Source organism: Schistocerca americana, chromosome 8 (assembly GCF_021461395.2).
Source record: "Schistocerca americana isolate TAMUIC-IGC-003095 chromosome 8, iqSchAmer2.1, whole genome shotgun sequence".
Taxonomy (NCBI): Eukaryota; Metazoa; Arthropoda; class Insecta; order Orthoptera; family Acrididae; genus Schistocerca; species Schistocerca americana.
The window spans coordinates 436,182,615-436,189,114 of NC_060126.1; the positions used below are offsets into that span (position 1 = coordinate 436,182,615).

Genomic DNA, 6,500 nt, shown 5'->3' on the forward strand with positions numbered 1-6,500 from the left:
TTTTATGAGAAAGATTATTACTAAGAGATTTTTTAAAAAACATTTACATGGGACTTGATATAACAATAGTACATATGCGCGAGGCTGCTTTTACCTTGTACTACATCGCTCAGGCACCGCCATCGCTCCCCACGACCGGCCCAGCCAACTCCATACACTAGACTGCTGGCTACTACTTACTCCTACTGCCACACAGTTCTTACTGCTCTCTGGTCTGAGATTCTCTTATAGCTTACATATCGCAAACAGTGCGTGAGCAATCCATCGAAATTACATTAGCTCGAGTGCGCTAGCAATAAATTCCTTAGTCATGGACCTCTTAAAGTGTCGCATGTGTTAAGATCCGGAGAATATGGCGGCCAATCGATGCCCATGCCAATGGCCTCTGGGTACCTCTGGGTACACCAGAGCCTGAAAGAGGTCCCTAAAGTGCTTCTCCAGGACATCAAACACCTTCCTGCTTCAACGCGGTCGAGCTCTGTCTTGCATGAGCCACATGTTGTCGAAATCAGGGTCACTTTGGATAATGAGGATGAAATCATCTTCCAAAGCCTTCAAGTACCGTTCGGCAGACACAGCGCCATCGAGGAATATCGCACCGATTATTCCGTGACTGGACATTGTACACCAAACGGTCACCCGTTGAGGGTGAAAAGACTTCCCGATCGCAAATGTGACAAACCCATCCAAATGAAAGCGGCCTTCGTCGCTAAACCAACTACACAGTACATACTAATTTCCATCATGCCCCGCTGCCAACCTGTAGTTTGGTCGCCCTAACACAAACCGATAAGAAGTTATGACGATTTTACTTCATACAGTTCAGTACTGTCACCCTATATGTAATACGGATAGTCAAGCAGTTTCTCAGCAGAGCACCAGCAGCAAGCTCCTCTTATCTTCCGTGTTGCCCTTGTAGTTCGATTTCCTTATCGGTCTGAGTGCCCGAACGGCGGTCTTCGCAAACATTCCGGTAGCACGCTGGCCACCTCACAGCTTGTGTTATCACACGCTACGATTACTATTATCTTTGGTGACAAACACACATACAAGTGAGTCGGCTTCCGGGCAAATTTGACGTTCAGCATAATCTTTCTCCTTTAAATCGCTGGGGTTCTCCAACAGACGTTAAAAATAATTTCATTCATTGTATTTTTATACATTAATTTTATTGGTTTTCATCAAAAACTTTATTTTTATTCTTCAGTCAGGCCAGGACCCAATATTTTCCTCGATAATTTTTGCCAGGGGCTTCGTCCGTCGCTTGACATAAGCCCACAGGAATATATTTTAATTGGTCAAGTGATGACTATTAATTGTGATTTTAACACAGGTCAGTCCCATTTTGTCAGCTGTTCCACTTTACATGAGACTGTCCTCATCTCCATTTTTCAGGTTAGTCATTGTTTCACTAATTTTTGGTCAAGAGCCCGTTTCTGACTCCTTATTCCATTCCTTCGGTTTCATAGACTGAACGTTCATCAGTGATAATGGTTTTACCAACTATAGAAGGCTAAAAACTTTGCCTAGACACGCCATCCGTTACTCTGCGGCATTCTTTAACAGCTCGCTATGCCAAATGACATAGAATTGTAAGTAACCATCTTTTGATATGAAATTTCAAATCTTATATACAGATAGGTCCATTATTTGTGGGGTGTATGTAATCCACACGTTATTTCTTAACTAGATGCACAATATTTTGTTTCCTGTTTAAATTTATTCAATCAGTACTTCGGAATGTCTCGGTAACTTCATTTCCCCGTCATTCAAGTAGTAACACATAAAAAAATTTATGCACTGAAGATGCACTTAAAAGTTCCTAAAGATTGTGAGAGTCTTACGACGGTACTGTGTTCTACACATTGAAGTTCGAATAGTTTGGATCGAGCCCCCACGTCCGATGGCACGAATATACATAATTGAGTGTCCAAGAGATGTGGCTGGTCAACTAAACACGCGCTTAGTTGCAGCCTGGCTGTGACGTCATCCGAGGCAGCGCCGAGTTCCACGATGGTAGGCCTGAGCTCACTCGCTCACTCAACTCAGCTGACAAAAAGCGTTTCTGAACCTGTTAACTCGCATCTGTACATACTAACGAGAATGGCATCTTCTACTGCGTCTGCTATTATGAAGTCTTACTGATTACTAGTCGTACAACAAAATTTAAGATCAATTATCGACAAAAATGTTGTAGCGGCTTGTTGATAACGTTTACTCTCTGCGTAACAGTCCTCATTTCATACAAGATGTGGTGTCTTAAGCAACCGATAATCATTCTGGCATGATTTTAATTTTGTTGTACCCGAGTACAGCCGTAACCAAAAATATTAGCAGGCATATGGACTTCCTATCATTGAGGGACTAAAAGCAGTAAGACTCCATAACAGAGGACTCCATAAGAAGATGAAATTCTCGTTTGTACGTATGTACGCACTTGCGAGTTAACAGGTGTAGAAACGCATTTTGTCTGCTGAGTCGAGCGAGCGAGCTCAGGCCTACCTTAGTGACGTACGTGCCGCGGCCTGTCTTTCTCGTCCAGTCTTCCACTGGAGTTTGTCAATCATCTCCGTAACGCTTTCGCGATTACTAAATGGTCCTGTAACGGAGCGCGCTGCTCTCCATTGGATCTTCACTATCTCTTCTATCAACCCTATCAGGTACGGATCCCACACTGCTGAGCAGTATTCAAGCAGTGGGCGAACAAGCGTACTTTATCCTACTTCCTTTGTTTTCGGATTGCATTTCCTAACTGGGTCCTATGGGACCAAACTGCTCCGGTCATCGGTCCCTAGGCTTAATCTAACTTAAACTAACTTAAGCTAAGGATAACACACACCCATTCTCGAGGGAGGACTCGAACCTTTGACGGGGGGAGCCACGCGAACCGTGGCTCCTATGCACAGGTAGGTACTGCCACTTTCTCAGACACACATTATTACAAATAAGGAGGTTTTTCAAAATGGCTTTAAGCACTATGGGACTTAAAATCTGAGGTCATCAGTCCCCTACACTTAGAACTACTTAAGCCTAACTAACCCAAGGATATCACACACATCCATGCCCGAGGGAGGATTCGAACCTGCGAGCGCAGCAGCAGCGCGGTTCCGGACTGAAGGGCCTAGAACCGCTCGGCTACAACGGCCGGCAAGGAGGTTTTTGTTAAAAATTTAGTTTTCAGCAAATTACTTGAAAACTATTAGAGGTAGCTTAATGGGGTTAAATAGTTAATGGTTTTATATCGAACTGAAGCTTCAACGAATTTTCGTGTTTCTGAGTCTAATATTTAGCGCCTTAAATTTTTCGTAAAAACGCCGATTTTGACCAATATATTGCTCGATCAAGCTGAAGCTTGTAACAGCTGATTGTGGCATACATTTACACATCTTGAAATGTTTTTGGCTTTCTAGCTTTATTACTTAGAGCCACATGTTTTTTAATTTAAACCATGTACTTAGAAAACATATTCTTCTGATCACTCTGAGTTTTTACCGTCTAAAAGTTACTAGACTGAAGCATGTATTGACGAAGTCTGGGAAAGCTACTCTAATTTCTGATTTCATCCTTAGATCGTGGCGCAATACTTTGTATGCTACGCACAGGCACGTTATGATGACGTTGGCGCTAGTAGCAGTGAAGTGGAGTTAAGTATCTGCACACTTGGTCGCCTGTGTGTTCCTCAAATGATACAGCGCACGTTTCCCAACTCATCTCAGTTCTAAAATAATAGCAATGACCATAGCTACAACACTTGAAGAAATGATGATTTTCATAATTCTGGGTTAAATCTGACTTTGGTCATTTACCAAACAGATATTCAATCAGCACTTAAAAACAAATTAAAATAATTTCTGAATGACAACTACTTCTACTTAATAGCTGACATTTTAATGTGAAGTAATAATCGTAAGAGAAAAAAAACATAAAAATAAAAAAGTTTATCATGGGAAGGAAATTTCTATTAAATTGACACCTTCCTCGTCATTATGAAATGTATTGTTGAGCAGTGAATTTGGAGCTGGTCTGCACAAGGGCAGTGGAGGGGATATCTGCGACAAGCAGAGGCAACTAACTCGTGTAACCAGCACAATGATCGCAGTAACGCAACGATACTTTCTAGCTCACGATGAGTTTATTAATTATGACCTATTTGGTGACATTAGTTCATATTTTCCTGATCAAATTCAATTTATTATTTATGACCTACTTAGTAACTTGAAACCCAAACTACGCTGTGGAAGAGATTATATATCAATATATATGTTCAAAATAAATTTCTGACTGCGAGAGCTACAGTTGTAGCGGGAGACAAAATGTGACGACAACAAGCATCCGAGGAAGACTGACGAGTACGCTGTTACCAACTTCACCTCACTTATTTACTATCTGTTAGTCTTTGAGTAGACCCCATGCAGCCATACACCTAAATTAATCACAATTACATACATCTGGCATAGGTAACAAAGCCAAAGTGATAAAACAAGCACTGAAGATAATGACTTAAAATAAAAACAACAACAATATATTGATGTACACAAAGTTATTTAGTTTACATGAGTTGTCTCATGTGTCTCTCTTCGTTCCCGGTAGAAATGAGTAAAGTTCGTTACACACTGAAAAGTGGTGTGGTTTGTAACAACGTTGCAACAGAGGTTGGTAATTAATATTCCTTACTGGCAACATTACTTAGCAACTTTGAAGTGAGTTTTCACGGGCTGATACACCCATAAAATATGTGGTTTGTGTTTTCCACTTCGACGCGATAACAAAGCGGTAATGATGCTATACGTCTGGTTGTAGCACACAGGGGCGGTTCTAGAAGTCGGTCATGGCGTGGCTAATGTCGGAGGGGGGGGGGGGGGGGAGGGGATTTGGGGAAATGGAATATCGCTTAACAAAAGGAGAGTTGGGGTCCTCCACCGACGAATTGGTAAAATTTGGTGTTGCGTAGAGTAGTTTTTGGTAACTGGGAGTTCAGGGTAAAAACGTGTCTACAGTATATGTGTGTCCGTCAGGTGTTTGGCGATTTCGAAGTTTTTGTCGTGGGTCAGCAATTTAAGTGTTGGTAGGCATACCCGGCATATTTAGCTTTCTTGCGTATTGTAAGTGGTAATCGTACATTAATATGTATCCAATGTATATTAATAAATAATAAGATACCCATTTTAATTTAAATGATATTTGTTGGTTTAGTCAGTAAGCTATTTGCCTCTCTTATTCTTTTGTTAAAATGTGTTTCAAATACATTGCAACTTATATTGCTACACAATTATAAGAAAAATGATTGAATCTGTTGAAGTAAAATATTCGCTGATTTCTGGGATCACTTTATCCAGTGTAATATGATACCTCATTGGAGGGACTATAGCCCCCATAGCCCTCCCCCCCCCCCCCCCCCCCCCTTGCCCCTCCCGTGGCAGCACTGGTGTTATTTGGACGTAACGTCACAAGGGCAACAGGAATTCCACAGTTAAATGCAGTGGAGAGAGCGGATAGCCGGAAAGAGTACATTGAAGGCTTCTGTGTGTGTGTGTGTGTGTATGTGAGGGTGAGGGGGTGTAAGACATGTCTGATGACTTGATAGAAGATGAAACAGGAGTCCATGGGGAGGAGATAGGGGATCCAGTACTAGTCAGAATTTGAATAAGAGCTTAGGAAAACTCAAAGACAAATAAGGCAGAAGGGACAGATAACATTCCATAGCACTCTGTCTTCAGGTCACGAGTAGCCTACCGGGACCATACGACTGGCGGGCCATCCTCAGTGGAGGAAGCGGATAGGAGGGGCGTGGAGTCAGCACACCGATCTCCCGGTCGTAAGATGGTATTCTTGACCGAAGCCGCTACTATTCGGTCGATTAGCTCCTCAATTGGCATCACTAGGCTGAGTGCACCCCGAAAAATGGCAACAGCGCATGGCGGCCTGGATGGTCACCCATCCAAGTGCCTACCACGCCCGACAGCGCTTAACTTCGGTGATTTCACGGGAACCGGTGTATCCACTGCGGCAAGGCCGTTGCCTAATAGTCCATAGGAATTTCTAAAATCATTGGGGGAAATGGCAACAAAAAGATTGTGCACGCCGGAGTGTTGAACGTATGAGACTGCCGATATACCACCAGACTTTCGGAAAAACTTCAGCTACACAATTTCCAAAATTGCAAGAGCCGACAAGTGTGAGAATTATCGTGCAATCAGCTTAACAGTTCATTCGTCCAAGTCGCTGACAAGATCAGTGTACAGGAAAAAGGAAAAGAAAATTGAGGATGTGCTAGAAGACGATCAGTTTCGATTTAAGAAAGGTAAAGGCACCAGGGAGGCAGTTTTGACGTTGCGGTTGATAACGGAAGCACGACTGGAGAAAAATGAAGAAACGTTCAATTTCTCTACCGATAAAGAGAGTTCGACAATGCAGAATGGTAAAAGATGTTAGAAATCCTGAGAAAAATGTAGATAAGCTACAGGAAATGAGGAGTAAGAGGGAACAATGAGAGTTGAAGG

General features: G+C 42.4%; 1 pseudogene; it reads right to left on the minus strand.

Moving 5' to 3' along the window:
- Positions 1 to 5,902: 5,902 nt before the first annotated feature.
- LOC124546203 lies at positions 5,903 to 6,020 on the minus strand (annotated as a pseudogene).
- Positions 6,021 to 6,500: the final 480 nt, after the last annotated feature.